We start from the raw sequence: 27,306 nt of genomic DNA on the forward strand, positions 1-27,306 counted from the left end.
AATTGCTTCTTTGGTGCCTGACAAGCAGGGGAGTCACTCCTTGACCCCAAGGGAGATTTCTTCCGTCTTCCAGTCGAGATAGAAAGTTGAAGGTCCAGGATATATGATGCAGAGTTTAGTCCATGGTAATCTAAAGTCCTAGGGACTGGATTCCTGTACTTATACCAAGTTTAGGGGATGGACTAACTCTAGGGCCCAACCTATAGGTGGGCTTGGAAAGAGGGGTGGTTACACCCATTTCCTTTGCGCAATTTCATGCCAGAGCAGGGGCAGGTAGCCCCTGCAACCGGTTTGAACTGGACTATGCACAGGGACACCAAGTGTGCCCCCAGTGCAGGTCTTCAAAGCACCAGAGAATGCTCCCGCCCAGCCCCAATACACATCTGCCTGTCTGGGAAGGGGGTTACATCTCCCTTCGACAGGAAACCTATTGTCCAGGCCTCCCCAGCCGGAGTTTCGGTCAGCAACAGGAGGCCAGATCCGTGTCTGTGGCAGAGGCATCCATTTTGTGAAGCCAGGGCTCAGGAAAGTCCTGCCGGATTTGACCAGTGTGAACTTGTCTCTCCCTCTAGAAGGGTGGAATGCTACCCATGCTGCCAGAACTGGTGGGGGGGGGGGAGGTAGTATTCCAAAGTGTTTGACACCAAACACGACATGTTTTGATGCAGCCATCCCAAAGTTAGCATTTACCGAGAGGTTATAATGCACTTAAGAGTATATGGTATGGCTGTATCTCAAAACGGCCATAAGGAAGTACTTCCGAAAGCTGCAGAGGGGCTCAGCTCATGCTTGGGCACCCTCTCACATAAAACCAAGCACTCTGTCTTCAGGATTGTCAAGGCCTGCCAGAGGAGTGGCTTATAGGTTTATATGTGTCTGTATATATATGTGGACATAGGTAGCCTATACCACTGTAAGGGGTGCAAGCACACCCTTACCCAGGCTGCAGTAGAAGACCTGTGGTGTTATTTTGGAGTGCTTCCGAGGGGTGGCATAATACATGCTTCAGCCCCTGGTAGCCCTCTGAGGTACCAATGCCCTAGGTACATAGTATACCATATACTAGGGGCTTGTTAGGCACTCCAGAATCTAATTAGATATGTACCTAATGTTCATGCAAACCATTTTAGAGAGGAAGCAGCAAGGCTGTGGTCCTGATAAGCAGGGCCACAGCCAGACTAACGTTGAAAAACAGTGAAACACCAGCAAAAAGTGGGGGTACCCATGGGAAGCAGATCCTGCTCTCCTACACCCCCCCCCCCAAATGCAGGGACATTAAACTAACCTTGACCAGTTGAGTCTTCATGTTCTAAGTGGAAATACCTAGAGAGTCCATCTGCTTTGGCATGGTTACTCCCAGGTCTATGTTCCACCGTAAAGTCCATCCCCTGTAGGGAAATGGACCACCTAAGCAGTTTGGGGTTTTCACCCTTCATTTGTTTTAGCCATAAGAGGGGCCTTATGGTCTGTCTGAACAAGGAAGTGAGTACCAACAAGTATGGCCTCAACTTATTCAGAGCCCAAACCACAGCAAAGGCCTCACTCTCAATGGCTGACCACTGTTTCTCTTTAGGGGTCAGCCTTCTGCTTATGAAAGCTACTGGCTGATCCTGACCTTCATCATTCAACTGTGACAGTACAGCCCCTACCCCCAATTCAGATGCATCTGTTTGGACAATGAACTTCTTGGAGTAGTCAGGACTCTGCAGAATGGGAGCAGTGCACATGGCCTGCTTGAGGTCATCAAATGCCTTTTGACAGCTAGCTGTACACTGAACATTTTTGGGCATCTTTTTAGTAGTTAAGTCATTCCAGGGTGTCACTATTGATCCATACCCTTTGACAAACCTCCTATAGTACCCAGTCAGGCCTAAGAAGGCTCTCATCTGAGTCTGGGTAGTTGGAGCAATCCATTCCATAATGGTTTGGATGTTGCTCTGCAATGGTAGAACCTGGCCTCCACCTACAAGGTGGCCCAGGTATACAACCTGACTCTGCCCTATCTGGCACTTAGTAGCCTTGATTGTGAGTCCTGCCCTTTGCAGGGCCTCCAAAACATTCCTCAGGTGGACCAGGTGATCCTCCCAGATTGAGCTAAAGACAGCAATATCATCTAGATATGCTGCACTAAAGTCTTTCAGGCCTGTAAGGACTTGATTCACCAACCTTTGGAAAGTGGCAGGTGCATTCTTCAAACCAAAGGGCATTACCATAAATTGATAGTGCCCACTAGGGGTAGAATATGCTGTCTTTGGCTTTGCATCATCAGCTAGTCTGATCTGCCAGTAGCCAGCTGTTAGGTCAAATGTGCTGAGAAACTTGGTTGAGGCCAAGGTGTCTATTAGCTCATCTGACCTAGGGATGGGATGGGTATCAGTCCTAGTGACTGCATTGAGACCCCTGTAGTCTACCCAAAGCCTCATCTCTCTTTTCCACCACTGGTGTGAGGTTTAGGTACCAGGACCGCTGGGCTAACCCAAGGGCTAACTGAGGGTTCAATCACACCCAGATCCAACATCTTTTGGATTTCTGTCCTTATACAGTACCTGACATGGTCAGGTTGTCGGTAGATCTTATTCTTCACAGGTAGACTGTCCCCAGTGTCCACTTCATGAGTGCACCAGGTGGTCTGACTTGGAGTCAGAGAAAACATATGTCTAAACTGGCTGAGGAGGTTTTTGCAGTCAGTTTTTTGCTGAGCAGTGAGGCTGCCTGCCAAGGCTACACCATTCACTGACCCATCATCAGGGTTCTGATAAAGCAGGTCACGGAGTGGGTCACTCTCTTTCTCCTGTCCTTCATCAGTAGCCATGAGCAAGCTCATGTCTGCCCTGTCAACATATAGTTTTAGTCTGTTGACATGAAGTACCCTATGGGGACTCCTAGGGGTTCCAAGGTCTACCAAATAGGTACCTCCCCTTTCTGTTCAACAATAGTGTGGGGTCCACTCCACTTGTCCTGAAGAGCTGCTGGGGCCACAGGCTCCAACACCCACACGTTCTGTCCTGGCTGGTAAAAGGTCAGTACAGCTTTTTGGTCATGCCATGCTTTTTGCAGTTCCTGGCTAGCCTCAAGGTTTTTGTTTACCTTTTTCATGTAACCAGCCATCCTGGAGCGGAGACCAAGTACATAGTCCACTATGTCTTGCTTTGGGGGCTTGAGAGATAACTCCCATCCTTCCTTCACCAAACACAATGGACCCCTAACAGGGTGTCCAAACAAAAGTTCAAATGGGCTGTAGCCAACCCCATTTGAGGCACCTTCCTGTATGCAAATAAAAGGCAGGGCAAGAGCAGGTCCCATTTTCGCCTAAGCTTCCCTGGGAGTCCTTTGATCATGCCCTTTAAGGTTTTGGTGAATCTCTCAATTAAACCTTAGCATTGTGGGTGATAGGGTGTGGTGAACTTGTAGTTCACTCCACACTCCTTCCACATAGCAGTTAAGTAACTAGACATGAAGTTTGCACCCCTGTCAGATACTACCTCCTTAGGAAAGCCTACTCTTGAGAACACACCCAATAGAGCTCTTGCCACTACAGGTGCTGTAGTGGTCCTTAGGGGAATTGCTTCTGGATACCTGGTGGCATGGTCCACTACCACCAGTATAAATCTGTGCCCCGATGCGGTTTGGGGATCCATGGGGCCAACAATGTCAATCCCTTCCCTTTCAAAGGGCACCCCCACCACAGGTAGTGGTATCAGGGGGTCTTTGTAGTGCCACCTGCTTTGCCACTGGCTTGGCAGGTTACACAGGAGCGACAAAACTCCTTTGTGTCTTCAGACGTGTGGGGCCAGTGAAAGTGAGGAACAATTCTGTCCCAAGTCTTGTTCCGGCCTTTGTGTCCTGCTAGGGGAATATCATGGGCTAGTGTCAATAGGAAACCCCTAAACTTCAGAGGTATAACCAACCTCCTGGATGCACCAGGCTTGGGGTCTCTATTCTCTGAGTAAAGGAGTCCATCATCCCAATAAACTTTATGGGTGCCACTAGCATTCCCAGCAGCCTCATCAGCAGCTTGCTGTCTAAGGGTTTCAAGAGAGGGGCAGGTTTTCGGCTCCTGGCTCAGATCAGACCTGGAAGGGCCACCTGTCCCCAAGAACTCAACCTGGTCAGGTTCAATGTCCTCTGGGACAGTTCCTTCTTCAGGCTCAAGATCATTTCCCTGAGGAGACTGATCAGCATCCTGAGCCAGGTAGGAAGGCTCTGCCTTTACCCTACTGCTCCTCCTCTTGTGAGGCACCAGGTCCATTATTCCAGAATCCAGGGCCTGTCCAGTTTTAGATATTTTAGCCTGTGACCTAGTCACAGCAAAGACATGTTCAGGGATCCCTAACATTTCTGCATGTGTCCTGAGCTCCACTTCAGCCCAAGCTGAAGTCTCTAGATCATTGCCAAGCAAGCACTGTACTGGTAGGTCTGCATTTATCACAACCTTCTTCAGGCCAGTTAGCCCTCCCCAGGAGAAGTTAACAACTGCCAGAGAATGGTCTGTTCTGACATTGCAAGCATTGGTCACTTGGTACATTTCACCAAGTATAATCTGACCAGGATCCACAAGATCTTTTATCACCATGGTGACACTTGCTCCTGTGTCCCTGAATGCCCAAGCTTCTACTCCATTTATTAAAGGCTGCTGTCTGTATTTGCCCAAGTTACTGGGACTCACAAAGGGGGACATATCCATGCCCCCATCACTGACAAGCAAAGCCTGAGTTGGTACTCTGACTAGACCAGAGTGCATCTCAGAACCCAGGGTCAACCCTACTACACCCTTATTCTGTGTATTCCCACCACCAATTGTAACTGCACTAGGGGGAGCAGGTGCCTTAGGGGCATTAGTGGTGGCTGGAGTATTTTCTTTGGCCTTGGTGCAGTCACTGGTCCAGTGAGTGTTCTGCTTACAGATTTTGCACTAAGGTTTCTTTTGGCCTTTCCCTTTGTTAGCCTGTGCATCCCCACCTGAAGAAGATTTTTGGGGCCCTTGAGAAGACTTCTGGTCTTTACCCTTGTCCCCACCCTTGTCAGAGTTTTTGGAAACCTGCTTCTTTGGGTCACCACCTTGGTTCTGTACCTTCTGCCTCACCCTGGTTCTGACCCATTTTTCTGCCTTCTTTCTAGGGGTGGGCGGAATTTGCGAAATTCACTTTCGCAAATTATCGCAAAAATGTAAAAAATCTCCGCAAACACGCGGAAATATCGCGAAGATGCGGAAGTTCTTCGTGGTATTTTCTGCGTGGTCGCGGCTCGCCAACTTACCCATGCGGTTGCTCGCGGACGCAGCCATCTTGTTTTCACTTGTCTCACGGTGCATGATCGCGAGAAGAAAGACATGATCGCGCGACGAATGGCGTCACTGCGGGCGCGAACTGTCGCGAGATGGCAAATGGCTACCAACAATCCAACATCTCGTGGAGAACGTGACCGGATCGGGAAAACTTGTCGGCGAACGCGGGGATTCAGGTAAGGCGATCGCGCGCACGTGAGTATCTATTATTTTACAGCGCAAACAAGCAAAAAATTTCCGGTAAAATGCGGATTGTGGAAATTTTGACATTTTCGCGCTCTCAGCGGAACGCGAAAATGTCAAATTATCGCAATTTCCACGAGCGGAACAGAATTTTAGCCCAGGCCTACTTCTTTCCCAATTCTTAGGGAGAAGTCAGATCAGAGTCTACCAGGTACTGGTGCAACAGCTGATTTTATCAGTTATTAAGAATCTGCTCCCTCATTATCAGATTGTACAATCCTTTGAAATCACACACTTTACTGCCCAATAACCAACCTTCCTGAGCCTTAGCAGCACAGTCAACAAAGTCAACCCAGTCTTGATTTTGTGCTTTTTGGGTGTCTCTGAACTTTAACCTGTATTGTTCAGTGGTTAGGCCAAACCCATCTATTAGTGCACTGTTCAAGACTTTGTAATCATCAGCATCCTCTTCTCTTACAGTGAGGAGCTTATCTCTACCTTTGTCTGCAAAGGAGAGCCATAGGATTGCTGCCCACTGACCTTGAGGGACATTCTGTACTTTACATGCCCTCTCCAAGGCAATTATCTATTTGTGGATGTCATCCCCACTCTGGAAGGGAGGGAAAATCTTACTTAGATTTCTATGATCATAAGAACTCTCCCTACCTCAAGGGAAATTACTTCCACCAAGGGACTCTAGTCCCTCCTTTTTACTAGCTCTGTAGAGCTCTAGGGCTTCCCTATCTAGGGCCATCTTCTGCTTTCTGAGGTTGAACATGTCTTGCTCATACTTCAGCAGTCTCTCTCTCCTCTCCTGGGAGGTTATCCTCCCTCTGTGAGAAGAGACAGATGTCCCTATAGAGGAGTTATACTGGATAGATCCCCTTGACAGAGATCTATCCCTTCTAGCCCTGTTGTCAGGCCTACCTGGAGGAATAAAGGAAGGAGCATTATTGTCATCCTCCTCATCCTCATCCAGGAGATCTGGGTTCACCAGAGTCTGGTCATTGTCACCAGTCTGGTCAGCATCAGAGTTAGGGTCAGGGGAGTTTTCACCCCTAGATCCATCCTCAGGTGCTGCCCCACCCACACTGTCTACCCCATCAGGCCCACTAGGCCCTGTGATATCATCCAGCTTAAGTATCTTTATGAGATGCTGGGTGGATGGACTTTTGCCTGTCTTCAGCTTCCTAATGGAACATAATGCCCTTAGCTGATCAAAGGGGAGATCCTCGTATCTATAGGGGAGAAGCTCACTGGCTTCTTGCAGGCTTCCACTGGTCACTGGCTGGTTAGACATTACTAATGTGGTGTGGTGTATTGCACTACCTACACTAGTCTGGCCTACTAAACTCTCTTGAGTTGTAGAAAGGGTGTGCTATCCCTTAACACACAACTCTAAGTTCAGTAGAATTTACTGTAGCTAAACTTGATATTATATGTACCTTAGGTACCTTTAGTGGTTTTCAGTTGATCAATTCAGTTGAGATTATCTGGTAAAACAATAGCAAGCTGGAATCCCACATGCTGCACACCAATGTGAGAAGGTGGCCTGATATATGCTGTCCACTAGTTCTAGTGGGCACCTCGTATCAGTCCAAACAAACCCTTATGGTGATAGGTTAAAGACAACCTTATATGAAAGCTATCCTAGTGGTAGCTATGGAGAGCAGCCTTCAGGCTAAGTCTTGAAGGAATGTAAAGCAGCTTGTTTTACCAATCTATAATCTCTTGAATGATCAAATGAAAGGACAAACACACCAGGTATATATTTAACATATATGTATTTAAGATAAAACACACCCCTCTAGTCTCTTTATGAGACTGGAGTTCGAAGTACTTAAGTTACAAGTCAGCAATCATCAGTAATAGCACAAATGCACTTGTGGGCTCTAGCGGCGTACCAAACCATATACCAAAAAAGTGGTATAAGAACCATGACTGGAATAGACACAAGGCCTAGAGCCTTTAGAATCGCTGGGACCCGAAGGAACCACCCACGGTAGTGACACAGGGTACCCACGGGGACTGTATGCAGTGTGAAAACACAACCGTGGGTTCCTGTTATCTTCTATGGGTAATGTCGGTTTTGGAAATTTAAAGATTAGGCACACTTCTAGTCTCTTTATGAGACTGGAGTTCGAAGTACTTTGTTTACAAATTAGTAATTATCAGTAATAGCTCAAATACACGTTTGGGCCCTAGGGGCGTACCAAACCATATACCAAAAAAGTGGTATAAGAACCACGACTGGAATAGACACAAGGCCTAGAGCCTGTAAAATCACTGGGACCCCAAGGAACCACCCAAGGTAGTGACACAGGGGACCCAAGGGGACTGTATGCAGTGTGTAAACACAACCGCGGATTCCCGTTGTCTTCTATGGCAATGTAGCGGTTGGAAATTTAAAGATTAGCGACACTTCTAATTGAGTCAGGACCAAACCCTTTTGGACTTATGAAGTTCTAGGGATAGCACCCACGGGAGCACCGGAGTACTCGAGTTACCTCATCCAGGGAAGCCGGGTGCATAGGTGTCTTTTGGTGTCGGGTCGCGTCGTCAATTTCAATAGAAGCCTGCAAAGAACTGCTGCTGCCGTGAAGAGGAGAAGTGTCCGAAGAGATCCAAACCTGGATCTAGGATGGAAGGATTCTGAAAGCAGAGGGGACAGAGTCTGGGTCACCAGCCAGTGACCAAGGGCAGGATGGACCAATGCCCACAGATGTCGGTCGCTTCAGGTGAGTTGATGGGTGTCTTGACTCCTCAGCCACGAGGTCCAGGAGGTGTTGACGAAGTCCACGAGCCAGATTCGAGCTGTCCCATGAAGTTTGTCGAGTGCTGCTGTGTCAGCGACCAGATTGGTCCCAACAAGCCTTGGTAACGGCAAGTCACTTTAATTCAGAGCAAGGACTACGCTGCAGACCAGCAAGGTCTGAGGGACTCACCCAGCAAAGGTAAGTCGGGGCACTTCTGGAGCAACCAGGAAAGCCCAATTAGAAGAGGAGTTGCCCTCATGGGGACCTGCTAGCCAATGGACTAGTGATCGCGAAGGAGGCTCGAGCAGTCGCACTTGGAGCTGGCCCATGGGTCACTCGTGGAGTGGAGGCCAACAATCTTCAGTGCAGGAGGTGCTCAAGGCTGGGGCTACTTGGAGCCCAAAGCACAACTTCAAGGATATCTAGGAAGATAGTGTTGCTGCAAAAGTTCACGGTGTCCAGGGGTCACGGTTCCACATCACCCACGTAAGCCATGGGCCTCAGCTTTGCTGGGGACTCAGGGTAGCCTCGGGGAAGTCTGGAAATTCAACTTTGTTGATGCAAAGACTTTGGTGTCCGGCAGGAGCTTCAGCGATGCAGACCGGTCAGTTGCTTCTTTGGTGCCTGCCAAGCAGGGGAGTCACTCCTTGATCCCAAGGGAGATTTCTTCCATCTTCTAGTCGAGATAGAAAGTCTAAGGTTCAGGATATATGATGCAGAGTTTCGACCAGGGTAATCTAAAGTCCTAGGGATTGGATTCCTATACTTATACCAAGTTTAGGGGATGAACTAACTCTAAGGCCCAACCTATGGGTGGACTTGGAAAGAGGGGTGGTTACACCCATTTCCTTTGTCCAGTTTCACGCCAGAGCAGAAGTAGGTAGCCCCTGCAACCAGTTTGAACTAGATTATGCACAGGGACAGCAAACGTGCCCCCAGTGCAGGACTTCAAAGCACCAGAGAGTGCTCCCGCCCAGCCCCAAAACACATCTGCCTGTCTGGGGGAGGGGGTTACACCTCCCTTCGACACAAAACCTATTTTCCAGGCCTCCCCTGCCGGAGTTTTGGTCAGCAGTAGGAGGCCAGACCGTGTCTGTGGCAGAGGCATCCATTTTGTGATGCAGGGGCTCAGGAAATTCCTACCAGGTTTGAAAAGTGTGAACATGTCTCTCCCTCTAGAAGGGTGGAATTCTACCTCCGTCGTCCGGAGCTGGAGGGGGGGAGGGGTATTATTCAAAATCCTTTGACACCAAACACGACATGTTTTGATGCAGCCATTCCAAAGTTAGCATTTACCACGAGGTTATAATGCACTTAAGAGTATATGGAATGGCTGTATCTCAGAACAGCCATAAGGAAGTATTTCCGAAAGCTGCAGAGGGGCTCAGCTCATGCTTGGGCACCCTCCCACATAAAATCAAGCACATAGGAGTGGCTTATAGGTTTATGTGTCTGTATATATATGTGGATATAGGTAGCCTATACCACTGTAAGGGGTGAATGCACACCCTTACCCAGGCTGCAGTAGCAGACCTGTGGTGCCATTTTGGAGAGCTTCCCAGGGGTGGCATAATACATGCTTCAGCCCCTGGTAGGTCTCTGAGGTACCTATGCCCTAGGTACACAGTATACCATATTCTAGGGGCTTGTCAGGCACTCCAGAATCCAATCAGATATGTACCGAATGTACATGTAAACAATTTTAGAGAGGATGCAGCTAGGCTGTGGTCCTGATTAGCAGGGCCACAGCCAGACTAAGGTCGAAAAACAGTGAAACACCAGCAAAAAGTGGGGGTACCCATGTGAAGCAGATCCTACTCTCCTACATGAATGTGTCCTCAGTGTGAGGTTCTGAGGGGTACTGACGTGCTCCCAGACACTGGACTCTGAGTGACCGTCACTGTGGGATGTGACTGTGCCCTCAGTGTGAGGCTCTGAGGGGTCCTGATGTACACTGCTGGACACTGGACTCTGAGTGACCGTCACTGTGGGATGTGACTCTGCCCTCAGTGTGAGGTTCTGAGGGGTCCTGATGTATACTGCTAGACACTGGACTCTGAGTGACCGTCACTGGGATGTGAGGTTCTGAGGGTCCTTTACTGATGCTCCTAGACTCTGGACTCTGAGTGACCGTCACTGTGGGATGTGAGTGTTCCAATAGTGTGAGGTTCTGAGGGGTCCTGATGTGTGCTCCCAGACAGTGGACTCTGCGTGACCGCCACTGTGGGATGTGAGTGTGCCCTCAGTGTGAGGTCTTGAGGGGTCCTGATGTGTGCTCCTAGACTCTGGATGCTGAGTTACAGTCACTGTGGGATGTGAGTGTACCCTCAGTGTGAGATTCTGAGGGGTCCTGATGTGTGTTCCTAGACTCTGGACTCTGAGTGACTGTCACTGTGGGATGAGAGTGTGCCCTCAGTGTGAGGTTCTGAGGGGTACTGACGTGCTCCTAGACTCTGGACTCTGAGTGACTGTCACTGTGGGCTGTGAGTGGGCCCTTAGTGTGATGGTCTGATGGGCCCTGATGTATACAGCTAGACACTGGACTCTGAGTGACCGTCACTGTGGGATGTGAGGTTCTGAGGGACCTTTACTAATGCTTCTGGGCACTGGACTCTGAGTGACCGTCACTATGGGATATGTGGTTTAGGGGGTTTCTGACGTGTGCTCTTAGACTCAGGACTCTGAGTGACCTTCAGTGTGATACGAGTGTGCGCGTAGGAATGGCACTGAGTGGTCTCTGAGACCACAATAATCTGGAGTACCTGGGACCTGAGATTGTAGTTCCGGAGGACTTTTTTTTTTACCATAACCTTGGGGTTGGGGCCTTAGGAGACCGTATGATGTCAACCCTCATGCAATCCCTGAGTCTGATGATTTGAGCATCCCTGAGAGTGGGGTTCTAAGTGTGCCCTTAGCATGGGGATTGTGAGACGTCACTGACACTACATCTATATGCACCCCCAGGCTAAGCTTCCCTGATGACGTGGGCTCTCGTTGTGACCTTCGGATAAGGCTCTGAGGGGTCCCCACATGCATTCTCTGATGGGGTCTCTCGGTCCAACACACACTGATGGTCACTCAAAGTCCAGTGTCTAGGAGCACACGTCAGAAACCCTCAGAACCTCAAACTAAGAGCACACTCACATCCCACGCCCTGATGGTGAGGGCCTTACCATGGCTGAGGGTCTTCCCGTGGCTGAGGGTCTTCCCATGGCTGAGGGTTGTTGCTGAGGGTCTTCCCCCAGCTGTGGGTCCTCCTATGGCTGGTCTTGCCGTTGCTTTGATACTTCATGTGGTTCAAGGTCTTCCCATGGCTGCTGAGGGTCTTCCTGTGGCTGAGGATCTTCCCATGGCTGAGGGACTTCCCATGGCTGATGGTCGTTGCTGATGGTCTTCCCACAGCTGAGGGTCTTCACATGGCTGAGAGTCTTCCTGGGCTGAGGGTCTTTCGGCAGCTGAGAATCTTCCCATGGCTGAGGGACTTCCTGTGGCTGAGGGTCTTTCCACGGCTAAGGATCTTCCCATGGCTGAGGGACTTCCTGTGGCTGAGGGTCTTCCCATGGTTGAGGGTCGTTGCTGAGGGACTTCCCGCGGCTGAGGTTCTTCCCACGGCTAAGGGTCTTCCCAAGGCTGAGGGTCTTCCGATTCCTGAGGGTCTTCCTGTGGCTGAGGGTCGTTGCTGAGGGTCTTCCCACATCTGAGGGTCATATGGCTGAGAGTCTTCCTGGGGCTGAGGGTCTTTCCGCGGCTGAGAATCTTCCCATGGCTGAGGGACTTCCTGTGGCTGAGGGTCTTACCATGGCTCAGGGTCTTCCCAGTGCTGAGGGTCAATGCTGAGGGTATTTCTGTGGATGAGGGTCTTTCCGCGGCTGAGGATCTTCCCATGGCTGAGGGACTTCCTGTGGCTGAGGGTCTTACGATGGCTGAGGGTTGTTGCTGAGGGACTTCCCACAGCTGAGGGTCTTCCCATGGCTAAGGGTCTTCCCAAGGCTGTGGGTCTTCCTGTGGCTGAGGGTCTTCCACTGGCTAAGAATGTTTCCGTGGCTGAGGGTCTTCCTGCTTCTGAGGGTCTTCCCATGGTTGAGGGTATTCCTGTGGCTGAGGGTCTTCCTATGGCTAAGAATGTTCCTGTGGCTGAGGGTCTTCCTGCTTCTGAGGGTCTTTCCGCTGCTGAGATTCTTCCAATAGCTGAGGGTCTTCCCGTGGCTAAGGGTCTTCCTGTGGCTGAGGGTCTTCCTGTGGCTGAGGGTCTTCCCATGGCTGAGGGTCTTCCCGTGGCTAAGGATTTTCCTGCGGCTGAGGGTCTTCCTGTGACTGAGGGTCTTCCCATGGCTGAGGGTCTTCCCATGGCTGAGGGTCTTCCTGTGGCTGAGGGTCTTCCCATGGCTGAGGGTCTTCCCGTGGCTAACGATTTTCCTGCGGCAGAGGGTCTTCCTGTGACTGAGGGTCTTCATGCTGCTGAGGACCTTTCTATGGCTGGTATTGCTGTTACTTAGATACTTCCTGTGGCTGAGGGTCTTCCCATGGCTGAGGGTCAACCTTCCGCAGCTGAGAATCGTCCTGTGGCTGAGGGTCTTCCCATGCCTTCTGCAGCTGAGATTCTTCCTATAGCTGAGGGTCTTCCCGTGGCTAAGGATTTTCCTGTGACTGAGGGCCTTCCTGTGGTTTAGGGTCTTCCCATGGCTGAGGGACTTCTTGTGGATGAGGTCCCATGGCTGAGGGTCTTCTTGCTTCTGAGGGTCTTTCCGCTGCTGAGATTCTTCCTATAGCTGAGGGTCTTCCCACGGCTATGGATGTTCCTGTGGCTGAGGATTCTCCTGTGGCTGAGGGCCTTCCTGTGGGTGAGGGTCGTCACATGGCTGAGGGCGGAGGGCTGTCTCAGGGTCAGTGCCAAGGCTCTGTCTCAGGATCAGGGTCGAAGACTGTCTTGGGCTGTGGGTTGCAGGGTTGTGTGTGGGGCTTTTGGATGATGGTCATGTGTGGGGCTGTGGGTATCAGCACTGTGTGTGAGGATGTGGGTTTCAGGACCATGTGCAGGGCAGTGGGTTTCGGGGCTGATGGTTCAGGGTCATCTGTGGGGCTGTGAGTTTCAGGGTCGTGTGTAGGACTGTATTTTTCATGGCCATGTGAGGATGTGTGTTCAAGGCCATGTGTGGGTCTGTGGGTGTCAGAAAACTGTGGATTTCAGGGCCATGTAGGGCCATGTGTGGGGCTGTGGGTTTCAGAAAACTGTGGATATCAGGGACATGTGTGGGACTGTGGAAATCAGGGCCATAGGTGGGGCTGTGGGTTACAGGTCCATGTGTGGGGTTGTGGGTTCAGGGTCGGGTGTGGGGCTGGGGGTTTCAGGGTCATGTGTGGGGCTATGGGTTTCATAGTCCTATGAGGCTGTGGGTTTCAGCGCCATGTGTGGGGCCACTGTGGGTTTAGGGAGCTGTGGGTTCCGGGCCAGGTGTGGGGTTGTGGGTATCAGGGCCGTGTGGGGCTGTGAGTTTAAAGGGAGTATGTGGCGCTGTGTGTTCAGGGCGGTGTGTGGGGCTGTGGGTTTCAGGGCGGTGTGTGGGGCTGTGGGTTTCAGGGCAGTGTGTGGGGCTGTGGGTTTCAGGGCGGTGTGTGGGGCTGTGGGTTTCTGGGCGGTGTGTGGGGCTGTGGGTTTCAGGGAGTGTGTGGGGCTGTGTGTTCAGGGCGGTGTGTGGGGCTGTGTGTTCAGGGCGGTGTGTGGGGCTGTGGGTTTCAGGGCGGTGTGTGGGGCTGTGGGTTTCAGAACGGTGTGTGGGGCTGTGGGTTTCAGGGAGTGTGTGGGGCTGTGTGTTCAGGGCGGTGTGTGGGGCTGTGGGTTTCAGGGCGGTGTGTGGGGCTGTGGGTTTCAGGGAGCTGTGGGTTCTGGGCCATGTGTGGGGATGTGGGTTCAGGGCCGTGAGTGAGGATCATGGGGGTTTTCATGCTGTGGGTACAGGGCCGTGTGAGGCTCTCGGAGTCCTCCTGAGTTAAGGGTTTGCACAGCTTTGGTCTTTACTTTTCTTTTGCAGAGATTGACTTAATCAGAGTTCACCATGAAGCTGCTCCTGTCCTTGGCTGTGCTTCTTGTGACGCTAGCAGTGATGACTGGTAAGGCGCTTTATCTGCCAACTGTTGGCACTTCTCAGCGCTATACTTCATTCCTCTGAGACAGCTGATACCCAAACTGCTGAGCCATCTTGTAAGGAAACCCGGAGCCAGCTTCTACCCTTACCACTTGTGCAAGAGACAGCTTCTACCCAGACCACTTGTGCAAGAGACAGCATCTACCCTTACCACTTGTGCGAGACACAGCTTGTACCCAGACCACTTGTGCAAAAAACAGCATCTACCCTTACCACTTGTGCAAGAGACAGCTTCTACCCAGACCACTTGTGCAAGAGACAACATCCTTACCACTTGTCCAAGAGACAGCTTTTACCCAGATCACTTGTGCAAGAGACAGCATCTACCCTTACCACTTGTCCAAGAGACAGCTTTTTCACAGACCACTTGTACAAGAGACAGTTTTCACCCTTACCACTTGTGCGAGAGACAGCTCCTACCCAGACTACTTGTGCAAGAGACAGTTTTCACCCTTACCACTTGTGCGAGAGACAGCTCCTACCCAGACTACTTGTGCAAGAGACAGCGTCTACCCTTACCACTTCTACAAGAGACAGCTTCTGCCCAGACCACGTAGCACTAGCACAAGAGTGTTACCCATACCGCTTGTACAAGAGACAGTGTCAACCCTTACCATATGTACAAGAGACAGCTTCTACCCTTACCAATTGCACAAGATACAGCTTCTGCCTAGACCACTTGTACAACAGACAGCTTCTACCAGTACCACTAGCACAAGAGACAGATTCTACCCGTATCACTTTCACAAGAGACAGCATCAACCCTTACCACATGTACAAGAGACAGCTTCTACCCTTACCAATTGCTCAAGAGACAGCTTCTACCCAGACCACTTGTACAAAGGTAAGCTTCTACTCGTACCATTTGTGCAAGAGCCAGCTTCTACCTAAACAACTTGTGTAAGAGATAGCTTCTACTCTTACCACTTGTACAAGAGACAGCTTCTACCCTTACCACCACTCGCACAAGAGACAGCTTCTACCCTTACCACTAGTTGTACAAGAGAGCTTCTACCTGTACCACTCGTACAAGAGACAGCATCCACCCTTACCACTTGTACAGGAGACAGTATCTACCCATGCCACTTGTAACAGTTGTACATATAACTAAGAAACCTTCTACTCACAGAACTTAACCACAGAAGCATCTCGATTGTGAGACGGGCGACTGCAATTAATGGGTCAGCGCCTTAAAGTGATTATTCACTGAAGGAAATTTAATGTAAGAAGATCCCCTCCCTTGTAACAAGAGGACAGGCGAGTGAGATTAAAAGTCCAGCGCTTGAGTGATTTATTTCTCAGGGAATCTATATTGTGGAAGATTCCTATCATAATAAGAAGATAGAAATATCAATCAGATAGACTCTGATAAAGAAAATTATAGTCTGGATATATTCCTTTCATTCAGCCTACCAACCACATACTGGATCCTACATGGACATATGTATGCGTTATACTGTCCCCAGAAATACAGTCCTGAAGAGACCCCGTATCTAGAGCGGGTCGAAACGCCGTCGACAACATATAAAAGAGACAGCTTTGACTAAATCATTGTAAATTGTATTAAGTTTGTCCTTGTATAATTTTCCAATAACCTTTTAAGTCTTGTTCACCTTGTCATATAATATTACTATAATAGCTTATGGTTTTTTCACTTGGGGTCACAAAATCACTATAAATGTCAAGAACAAATGAATTCTTTTGTACATGTACTTTTGGTAAGAAGTCTGTGATATAGACAATTGTAGATTAAAAAAAATACCTACCTCGGCTGAGGTTACGTATATTCTGGAAGGAAAAAGGTTTTGTGTGGGCTTATTATGAATGCTATTATATAATTGATACTGCCTTCTTTAGAAGGTCATTTTTGAAATATGTGATTGTGTTTAATTCAGAGCGACGACTGAAGTCGCAAACGATGGATCATTGCTTATAAATGAGTTCCTTGTGAATATTGTTTTGTGCTTTGAACCACCTTTATCCCACAGCACTCAGCCACCTTCTACCCACAGCATTCAGCCACCTTCTACCCACAGCACTCAGCCACCTTCTACCCACAGCACTCAGCCACCTTCTACCCACAGCACTCAGCCACCTTCTACCCACAGCACTCAGCCACCTTCTACCCACAGCACTCAGCCACCTTCTACCCACACCATCACTCGTCCTATTTGACCTATTGGCTCAGTATTGACTGTAGTGTTACATGAAAGTTTGGTGTAACACTACAGTCAGCACTGAGGGGAGCGTAAATTGTGAACTGCATGTACCATAATGCAAAGGATCAAACCTTTCTGGAATGTGATGCAGTGTCTGGCCACACCCTTTTCCCTTTCCAAACTGATTTTCGTGACCTGCTCTACCATTTTTCACACATTCCTAATTTTCCTTTTTGTAAAAATTCTGGACCATTGATTACACTTCATCTGGCCCAAGTCAGAGAGTAGGGCCGGAGCCAGAGAGTACAGCCCGAGCCGGAGATTATGGAGAGTACAGCTGAGCAAGAGAGTAATGCCCAAGCCAGAGATTCCGGAGAGTACAGCCCGAGCCAGAGAGTATGGCCGGAGCCAGAGAGTACAGCCCAAGCAGGAAATTCCGGAGAGTACAGCCCAAGCCAGAGAGTAGGGACGGAGCCAGAGAGTAGGGCCGGAGCCAGAGAGTATGGCCCGAGCCAGAGATTCCAGAGAGTACAGCCCGAGCCAGAGAGTATGGCCCGAGCCAGAGATTCCGGAGAGTACAGCCCGAGGCAGAGAGTAGGGCCGGAGCCAGAGAGTACAGCCCGAGCCGGAGATTCCGGAGAGTACAGCCCGAGCCAGAGAGTAGGGCCGGAGCCAGAGAGTATGGCCCGAGCCGGAGATTCCAGAGAGTAGAGCCCAAGCCAGAGAGTATGGCCCGAGCTTGAGATTCCAGAGAGTACAACCCAAGCCAGAGAGTATGGTCCGAGTCAGAGATTCCATAGAGTACAGCCCGAGCCAGAGAGTAATGCCCGAGCTGGAGATTCCAGAGAGTACAGCCCAAGCCAGAGAGTAATGCCCGAGCTGGAGATTCCAGAGAGCACAGCCCGAGCCAGAGAGTAATGCCCGAGCTGGAGATTCCAGAGAGTACAGCCCAAGCCAGAGAGTATGGCCCGAGCCAGAGATTCCAGAGAGTACAGCCCAAGCCAGAGAGTAATGCCCGAGCTGGAGATTCCAGAGAGTACAGCCCAAGCCAGAGAGTACAGCCCGAGCCAGAGATTCCGGAGAGTACAGCCCGAGCCAGAGAGTAGGGCCGGAGCCAGAGAGTACAGCCCGAGCCGGAGATTCCGGAGAGTACAGCTCGAGCCAGAGAGTAGGGCCGGAGCCAGAGAGTATGGCCCGAGCCAGAGATTCCAGAGAGTACAGCCCGAGCCAGAGAGTATGGCCCGAGCCAGAGATTCCGGAGAGTACAGCCCGAGCCAGAGAGTAGGGCCGGAGCCAGAGAGTACAGCCCGAGCCGGAGATTCCGGAGAGTACAGCCCGAGCCAGAGAGTAGGGCCGGAGCCAGAGAGTATGGCCCGAGCCGGAGATTCCAGAGAGTAGAGCCCAAGCCAGAGAGTATGGCCCGAGCTTGAGATTCCAGAGAGTACAACCCAAGCCAGAGAGTATGGTCCGAGTCAGAGATTCCAGAGAGTACAGCCCAAGCCAGAGAGAAATGCCCGAGCTGGAGATTCCAGAGAGCACAGCCCGGGCCAGAGAGTAATGCCCGAGCTGGAGATTCCAGAGAGTACAGCCCAAGCCAGAGAGTATGGCCTGAGCCAGAGATTCCAGAGAGTACAGCCCAAGCCAGAGAGTATGGCCCGAGCTGGAGATTCCAGAAAGATACAACTCGTAAATGACCTCTGTGAATATTAAAAGTCGTAAGTTATACTTTTGTCTCAGATTGCTTTTGGGAATCAGACCACAATCTTTCCAATCACAACCTGACTCTAGGCTTCTCTGCTCACTTCTTGTGCCTGCTTCTCAGCTCTACAGTGCCTGTTAATGAAGTGTTTACCCCCTCTCCCCCTCAGACATCACCAAGGCCGACGCCTCCGCCGACGCCTCCGCCGACGCCTCCCCCGGCTTTGGCGATACACTGCAGGAATTCAAAGATAAGGTTATAGAAGGCGGTGAAAAAGCCAAGTAGGTGTTTCGCAAAATCCACGACAATGAACCTGTTTCAACTGTAAATTAAATTCCATTTGTGAAGCTCTACTGCCCTTGTGGTCACGGGAGGGCGAGCGGACTGTGGGACCAGTCACCTGCCCATCACCATCTCTGCTATGTGGGGTGAGGGCAGCGTCAGGCAAGGACCTTCCTGCACCATCACTGGCCCATGGGGCGAGTGCAGCGTCCAGTACTGAGGAGCTGAGAGAAGAGACAAACACAAGTATGAAAGACCTAGAACTGGGAAGCAAGAGAGACACTACTATGAAAGGGTTACACGGTTATATGGATGGATGGAGGAGCCCAGGGAAGAGTTAGACATTGATATGGTCTGAGAGAAGAGAGTGGGAGAAGAGCTAGAAACAAGGATAGACAGAAGGGATACAGGAAGGAGTGCAGGGAGCAGTGATGAAGGGATACAGGTAGGAGTGCTTGGAGCAGTAAGGAAGGGGTACAGTAAGGAGTGCAGGGAGCAGCAAGGGAGGGATACAGGAAGGAGTGCAGGGAGCAGTAAGGAAGCGATACAGGAAGGAGTGCAGGGAGCAGTATGGGAGGGATAGAGGCTGGAGTGCTGGGAGCAGTAAGGAAGGGATACAGGAAGGAGTGCAGGGAGCAGTGACGAAGGGATACAGGAAGGAGTGCAGGGAGCAGTGACGAAGGGATACAGGAAGGAGTGCCTGAAGCAGTAAGGGAGGGATACAGGTAGGAGTGTAGGGAGCAGTAAGGGAGGGATACATGAAGGAGTGCAGGGAGCAGTGATGAAGGGATACAGGTAGGAGTGCTTGGAGCAGTAAGGAAGCGATACAGGAAGGAGTGCAGGGAGCAGTATGGGAGGGATACAGGTAGGAGTGCTGGGAGCAGTGTGGAAGGGATACAGCAAGGAGTTCAGGGAGCAGTAAAGAAGGCATACAGGAAGGAGCGGTGCCGGGAGCAGTAAGGAAGGGATACAGGAAGGAGTTCAGGGGTCAGTAAGGGAGAGATACAGGAAGGAGTGCAGGGATTAGTGATGAAGGGATACAGGAAGGAGTGCCTGGAGCAGGAAGGGAGGGATACAGGAAGGAGTGAAGGGAACATTAAGGAAGGGATACAGGAAGGAGTGCCTGGAGCAGTAAAGAAGGGATACAGGAAGGAGTGCCTGGAGCAGTAAGGAAGGGATACAGGAAGGAGTGCCTGGAGCAGGAAGGGAGGGATACAGGAAGGAGTGCAGGGAGCAGTGCAGGGAGGGATACAGGTAGGAGTGCCTTGAGCAGTGCAGGGAGGGATACAGGAAGGAGTGCAGGGAGCAGTAAGGGAGGGATACAGGAAGGAGTGCCTGGAACAGTGATGAAGGGCTACAGGAACGACTGCCGGGAGCAGTAAGGAAGGGATACAGGAAGGAGTGCTGAGAGCAGTAAAGAAGGGATACAGGTAGGAGTGCAGGGAGCAGTAAGGGAGGGATACAGGAAGGAGTGCCTGGAGCAGTAAGGACGGGATACAGGAAGGAGTGCCTGAAGCAGTGATGAAGGGATACAGGAAGGATTGCAGGGAGAAGTAAAGAAGAGATACAGGAAGGAGTGCAGGGAGCAGTAAGGAAGGGATACAGGAAGGAGTGCCTGGAGCAGTAAGGGAGGGATACAGGAAGGAGTGCCGGGGGCAGTAAGGAAGGGATACAGGAAGGAATGCCTGGAGCAGTAAGGAAGGGATACAGGAAGGAGTGCAGGGGTAGTAAGGAAGGGATACAGGTAGGAGTGCAGGGAGCAGTAAAGAAGGGATACAGGAAGGAGTGCCTGGAGAAATAAGGAAGGGATACAGGAAGGAGTGTCTGGAGCAGTAAGTGAGGGATACAGGAAGGAGTTCCGGGAGCAGTAAAGAAGGGATATAGGAAGGAGTGCCTAGAGCAATAAGGAAGGGATACAGGAAGGAGTGCCTGGAGCAGTAAAGAAGGGATACAGGTAGGAGTGCAGGGAGCAGTGCAGGGAGGGATACCGGAAGGAGTGCTGGGAGCAGTAAAGAAGGGATACAGGTAGGAGTGCCTGGAGCAGTAAAGAAGGGATACAGGAAGGAGTGCCTGTAGCAGTAAGGAAGGGATAGAGGAAGGTGTGCCTGCAGCAGTAAGGAAGAGATACAGGAAGGAGTGCCTGGAGCAGGAAGGGAGGGATACAGGAAGGAGTGCAGGGAGCAGTGCAGGGAGGGATACAGGTAGGAGTGCCTGGAGCAGGAAGGTAGGGATACAGGAAGGAGTGCTGGGAGCAGTAAGGGAGGAATACAGGAAGGAGTGCAGGGAGCAGTAAGGAAGGGATACAGGAAGGAGTGCAGGGAGCAGTAAAGAAGGGATACAGGATGGGGTGCTGGGAGCAGTAAAGAAGGGATACAGGAAGGAGTGCCGGGAGCAGTAAAGAAGGGACACAGGTAAGAGTGCAGGGAGCAGTAAGGGAGGGATACAGGAAGGAGTGCCTGGAGCAGTAAGGAAGGGATACGGGAAGGAGTGCCTGGAGCAGTGATGAAGGGATACAGGAAGGATTGCAGGGAGAAGTAAAGAAGAGATACAGGAAGGAATGCCTGGAGCAGTAAGGAAGGGATACAGGTAGGAGTGCCTGGAGCAGTAAGGAAGGGATACAGGAATGAGTGCAGGGGTAGTAAGGAAGGGATACAGGTAGGAGTGCCTGGAGCAGTAAGGGAGGGATACAGGAAGGAGTGCCTGGAGAAATAAGGAAGGGATACAGGAAGGAGTGCCTGGAGCAGTAAGGGAGGGATACAGGAAGGAGTTCCGGGAGCAGTAAAGAAGGGATATAGGAAGGAGTGCCTGGAGAAATAAGGAAGGGATACAGGAAGGAGTGCCTGGAGCAGTAAGGGAGGGATACAGGAAGGAGTTCCGGGAGCAGTAAAGAAGGGATATAGGAAGGAGTGCCTAGAGCAATAAGGAAGGGATACAGGAAGGAGTGCCTGGAGCAGTAAGGGAGGGATACAGGAAGGAGTGCTGGTAGCAGTAAGGGAGGGATACAGGAAGGAGCGCAGGAAGCAATAAGGGAGAGATACAGGAAGGAGTGCCGGGAGCATTAAAGAAGGGATACAGGAAGGAGTGCTGGGAGCAGTAAGGAAGGGATTCAGGAAGGAGTGCCTGGACCAGTAAGGGAGGGATACAGGAAGGAGTGCTGGGAGCAGTAAGGAAGGGATACAGGAAGGAGTGCTGGGAGCAGTAAAGAAGGGATACAGGAAGGAGTGCAGGGCGCACTAAGGGAGGAATACAGGAAGGAGTGCAGTGAGTTGTAAAGGGAGGGGTGCAGGGAGCTGTAAGGAAGGGATAGAGGCTGGAGTGCGGGGAGCAGTAGGGGAGGGATACAGGATGGAGTGCTGGGAGCAGTAAGGGAGGGATACAGGAAGGAGTGCCGGGAGCAGTAAAGAAGGGACACAGGTAAGAGTGCAGGGAGCAGTAAGGGAGGGATACAGGAAGGAGTGCCTGGAGCAGTAAGGAAGGGATACAGGAAGGAGTGCCTGGAGCAGTGATGAAGGGATACAGGAAGGATTGCAGGGAGAAGTAAAGAAGAGATACAGGAAGGAATGCCTGGAGCAGTAAGGAAGGGATACAGGTAGGAGTGCCTGGAGCAGTAAGGAAGGGATACAGGAAGGAGTGCCTGTAGCAGTAAGGAAGGGATAGAGGAAGGTGTGCCTGCAGCAGTAAGGAAGAGATACAGGAAGGAGTGCCTGGAGCAGGAAGGGAGGGATACAGGAAGGAGTGCAGGGAGCAGTGCAGGGAGGGATACAGGTAGGAGTGCCTGGAGCAGGAAGGTAGGGATACAGGAAGGAGTGCTGGGAGCAGTAAGGGAGGAATACAGGAAGGGGTGCAGGGAGCAGTAAGGAAGGGATACAGGAAGGAGTGCAGGGAGCAGTAAAGAAGGGATACAGGATGGGGTGCTGGGAGCAGTAAAGAAGGGATACAGGAAGGAGTGCCGGGAGCAGTAAAGAAGGGACACAGGAAGGAGTGCCTGGAGCAGTAAGGAAGGGATACAGGAAGGAGTGCCTGGAGCAGTGATGAAGGGATACAGGAAGGATTGCAGGGAGAAGTAAAGAAGAGATACAGGAAGGAATGCCTGGAGCAGTAAGGAAGGGATACAGGTAGGAGTGCCTGGAGCAGTAAGGAAGGGATACAGGAATGAGTGCAGGGGTAGTAAGGAAGGGATACAGGTAGGAGTGCCTGGAGCAGTAAGGGAGGGATACAGGAAGGAGTGCCTGGAGAAATAAGGAAGGGATACAGGAAGGAGTGCCTGGAGCAGTAAGGGAGGGATACAGGAAGGAGTTCCGGGAGCAGTAAAGAAGGGATATAGGAAGGAGTGCCTGGAGAAATAAGGAAGGGATACAGGAAGGAGTGCCTGGAGCAGTAAGGGAGGGATACAGGAAGGAGTTCCGGGAGCAGTAAAGAAGGGATATAGGAAGGAGTGCCTAGAGCAATAAGGAAGGGATACAGGAAGGAGTGCCTGGAGCAGTAAGGGAGGGATACAGGAAGGAGTGCTGGTAGCAGTAAGGGAGGGATACAGGAAGGAGCGCAGGAAGCAATAAGGGAGAGATACAGGAAGGAGTGCCGGGAGCATTAAAGAAGGGATACAGGAAGGAGTGCTGGGAGCAGTAAGGAAGGGATTCAGGAAGGAGTGCCTGGACCAGTAAGGGAGGGATACAGGAAGGAGTGCTGGGAGCAGTAAGGAAGGGATACAGGAAGGAGTGCTGGGAGCAGTAAAGAAGGGATACAGGAAGGAGTGCAGGGCGCACTAAGGGAGGAATACAGGAAGGAGTGCAGTGAGTTGTAAAGGGAGGGGTGCAGGGAGCTGTAAGGAAGGGATAGAGGCTGGAGTGCGGGGAGCAGTAGGGGAGGGATACAGGATGGAGTGCTGGGAGCAGTAAGGGAGGGATACAGGAAGGAGTGCTGGGAGCAGTAGGGGAGGGATACAGGAAGGAGTGCTGGCACCAGTAAGGGAGGGATACAGGATGGAGTGCTGGGAGCAGTAAGGGAGGGATACAGGAAGGAGTGCTGGGAGCAGTAGGGGAGGGATACAGGAAGGAGTGCTGGGAGCAGTATAGGAGGGATACAGGAAGGAGTGCTGGCAGCAGTAAGGGAGGGATACAGGATGGAGTGCTGGGAGCAGTAAGGGAGGGATACGGGAAGGAGTGCCAGAAGCAGTGATGATGGGATACAGTGTGAGAAGGTGGCCTGATATATGCTGTCCACTAGTTCAGGTGGGCACCTTGTATCAGTCCAAACCACCCCTTGTTATGAATGGTTAAAGACAACCTTTATTGAAAGCTATCCTAGTGGTAGCTATGGAGAGCAGCCTTCAGGCTAAGTCTTGAAGGAACGTAAAGCAGCTTGTTTTACCAGTCTATTATCTGTTGAATGATCAAATGAAAGGACAACCACACCAGGTATATATTTAACATATATGTATTTAAGATAAAAAACACCCCTCTAGTCTCTTTATGAGACTGGCGTTCGAAGTACTTTAGTTACAAGTGATCAAGCATCAGTAAAAGCACAAATACACATTTGGGCCCTAGGGGCGTACCAAACCATATACTAAAAAGTGGTATAAGAACCACGACTGGAATAGGCCCTAGGCCTATAGCCTCTAGAATCACTGGGACCTCAAGGAACCACCCAAGTTAGTGACACAGGGGACCCACGGGGACTGTATGCAGTGTGAAAACACAACCGCGGGTTCCCGTTATCTTCTAAGGGGAATGTCGCGGTTGGAATTTTAAAGATTAGGGACACTTCTAATCGAGTCAGGACCAAACCCTTTTGGACTAAGACAGTTCTAGGGCTAGCACCCTCGAGAGCACCGGAGTACTCTAGTTACATCACCCAGGGAAGTCGGGTGCATAGGTGTCTTTTGGTGTCGGGTCGCGTCATCGATTCCAATGGAAACCTGCAAAGAACTGCTGCTGCAGTAAAGAGGCGAAGTGTCCGAAGAGATCCAAGTCTGGATTTGGGATGTAAGGAACCTGAAAGCAGAGGGGACAGAGTCTGGGTCCCTTGCCAGTGACCTAGGGCAGGATGGACCAATGCCCACAGATGTCGGGTGCTTCAGGTGAGTTGATGGTTGTCTTGACTCTTCAGCCACGAGGTCCAGGAGGCGTTGACGAAGTCCACAAGCCGGATTTGAGCTATCCCACAAAGTCTGTCGACTGCTGCATTTTCATCGACCAGAAAGGACCCAACTAGCCTTGGCAACGGCAATTCACTGGAAATCAGAGAAAGGACTGCGGTGCAGACCAGCAAGGTCTGATGGACTCACCCAGCAAGAAAAAGTAAGGGTATTTCTGGGGCAACCAGGAAAGCCCAAGCAGAAGAGGGGTTGCCTTCGTGGGGACCTGCTAGCCAACGGACTAGTGATCGCGAAGGAGCCTAGAGCAGTCGCACTTGGAGCTGGCCCACGGGTCACTTGTGGAGTGGAGGTTAACAAACTTCGGCGCAGGTGGTGATCAAGGCTGGGGCTACTCGTAGCCCAAACCACAACTTCGAGGATGACCAGGAAGATAGTGTTGCTGCAAAAGTTTACAGTGTCCAGGGGTCACGGTTCCACATCACCCACGATAGCCACAGGACTCAGCTTTGCTGTGGACTAACTGTTGCATCGGTGAAGTCTGGAAATCCACATCTGGGAATGCAGAGTCTTCAGCGTCCGTCGGGAGCTTCAGAATTGCAGACCGGTCAGTTGCTGCTTTGGTGCCTGCCAAGCAGGGGAGTCACTCCTTGACCTCAAGGGAGATTTCTTCCGTCTTCTAGTCGTGATAGAAAGTCGAAGGTCCAGGATATATGTTGCAAAGTTTTGTCCAGGGTAATCTAAAGTCCTAGGGACTGGATTCCTATACTTATACTAAGATTAGGGGATGGACTAACTCTAAGGCCCCACCTATAGGTGGACCTAGGGTGGGGCTGGTTACACCCCTTCGCCTTTGTCCAGTTTCATGCCAGAGCAGGGGCTGAGTGCCCCCGCAACCGGTTTGAACTGGGCTATGCACAGGCACACCTTGTGTGCCCCAGGCAGTTTCTCACAAGCATTCTCTGAATGCACCCACCCTGCCCCAATACACATCTGCCTGTCTGGGGAGGTGGTTACACCTCCCTGATACAAGAAACCTATTGTCCAGGCCTCCCCTGCCAGAGTTTCGGTCAGCAGCAGGAGGCCAGACCCATGTCTGTGGCAGTGGCATCCATTTTGTGATGCCAGGGCTTTGGAAAGTTTTAACCGGGTTTAGCCAGTGTGAACATGTCTCTCCCTCTAGAAGGGTGGCATGCTACCCCCGCTGCCAGGGCTGGCAGGGGGGGGGTAGTATTCCAAAGTTTTGACACCAAACACAACATGTTTTGATACAGCCATTCCAAAGTTAGCATTTACCACGTGGTCATAATGCACTTAAGAGTATATGGTATGGCTGTATCACAGAACAGCCATAAGGAAGTGTTTCAGAATGCTGCAGAGGGGCTCAGCTCATGCTCGGGCACCCTCTCACTTAAAACCAAGCGCTCTGCCTTCAGGATTGTCAAGGCCTGCCATAGGAGTGGCTTATAGGTTCATATGTGTCTGGATAGTGTAGTGATATAGGTAGCCTATACCACAGTAAGTGGTGCAAGCACACCCTCACCCAGGCTGCAGTAGCAGACCTGTGGTGTCATTTTGGAATGTTTTCCAGGGGTGGCATAAGACATGCTGCAGCCCCTGGTAGGCCTCTAAGGTACCTGTGCACTAGTTACATAGTATACCATGTACTAGGGGCTTATAAGGCACTCCAGAATCCAATTAGATATGTACCTAATGTACATGGAAACCATTTTACAGAGAAAGCAGATAGACTGGGGCCCTGAATAGCAGGGCCACAGCCAGACTAAGGTCGAAAAACAGTGAAACACCAGCAAAAAGTGGGGGTACCCATGTGAAGCAGATCCTACTCTCCTACACAGGCTTTGGTCTTTTCCTTGATTCGTGGCCACCTGACGGCTGCAGATCGAGGTGTCACCATGCAGGGCCACAGATGCAGTCTTTGGTCTTTTCCTGGACTCGTGGGTACCTTAGGGCCATAGCTCGTAGTGTCACCAAGCACTGCCACAGATGCAGTCTCTTTTCTTTTCCTGGACTCGTGGGTACCTTATGGCCATAGCTCGTGGTGTCACCATGCAGGACCACAGATGCAGTCTCTGGTCTTTTCCTTGACTCGTGGATACCTTAGGGCCACAGCTTGTGGTGTCACCATGCAGCCCCCCTTCCCCAGCCCATGTTTCTCCCTGTGCAGCACGGGCTGCGTTGGGGATCCAAGTGCGTTGCTGTGGGGCCAGGCCTGGTTCTGGGCTTAATCATTTAATTTGTGGATTTTTCCAAATCTTCGGCTCACGAGTCTAGCTTTACTGCTCCCTCTCTTCATGAGCTGTATTTCTTATAATCTGTAGCTGGATGGGCGGATTCTCGTCGGATATTTACACCTGGCCGGCAGAGCAGCCATCTGGCCTCGGGCACTCTAGCGCCCCCCAGTACTCGGTCACACTTTTGCTTCTTCCCACCACAGCATTCAACAGGGGGTGATGGGAGTGCTCACTTTAGCCATTCGATCTCTCTGATCACACATGCACATCTTTCTAACAAGCATGTGCAATGCAATAGGTCTCTTATTTGTAAAAGTGTGAGCTATTGTCATTGTAAATGATAATGCCTTTTTATTTTTTGAAAAACCTGCAAGCGGTGCATGAACATGCACTTTGGGGCTTATTTACAAGCCACTTGTGCCACTTTTGCGTCACTTTTCCCATGTTAGAA

General features: G+C 51.0%; 1 long non-coding RNA gene across 1 annotated transcript in view; it reads left to right on the forward strand.

Moving 5' to 3' along the window:
- The window catches only part of LOC146808674 (uncharacterized), a 53,682-nt gene that overhangs the window by 13,070 nt on the left and 13,306 nt on the right, over window positions 1–27,306 (forward strand). The window contains exons 2-3 of the long non-coding RNA XR_014966219.1: window positions 14,253–14,331; window positions 18,394–18,505. This is a non-coding gene — a long non-coding RNA (uncharacterized LOC146808674). The remainder of the gene's footprint in view (window positions 1–14,252; window positions 14,332–18,393; window positions 18,506–27,306) is intronic.

This window comes from Triturus cristatus, chromosome 7 (assembly GCF_964204655.1).
Source record: "Triturus cristatus chromosome 7, aTriCri1.1, whole genome shotgun sequence".
Taxonomy (NCBI): Eukaryota; Metazoa; Chordata; class Amphibia; order Caudata; family Salamandridae; genus Triturus; species Triturus cristatus.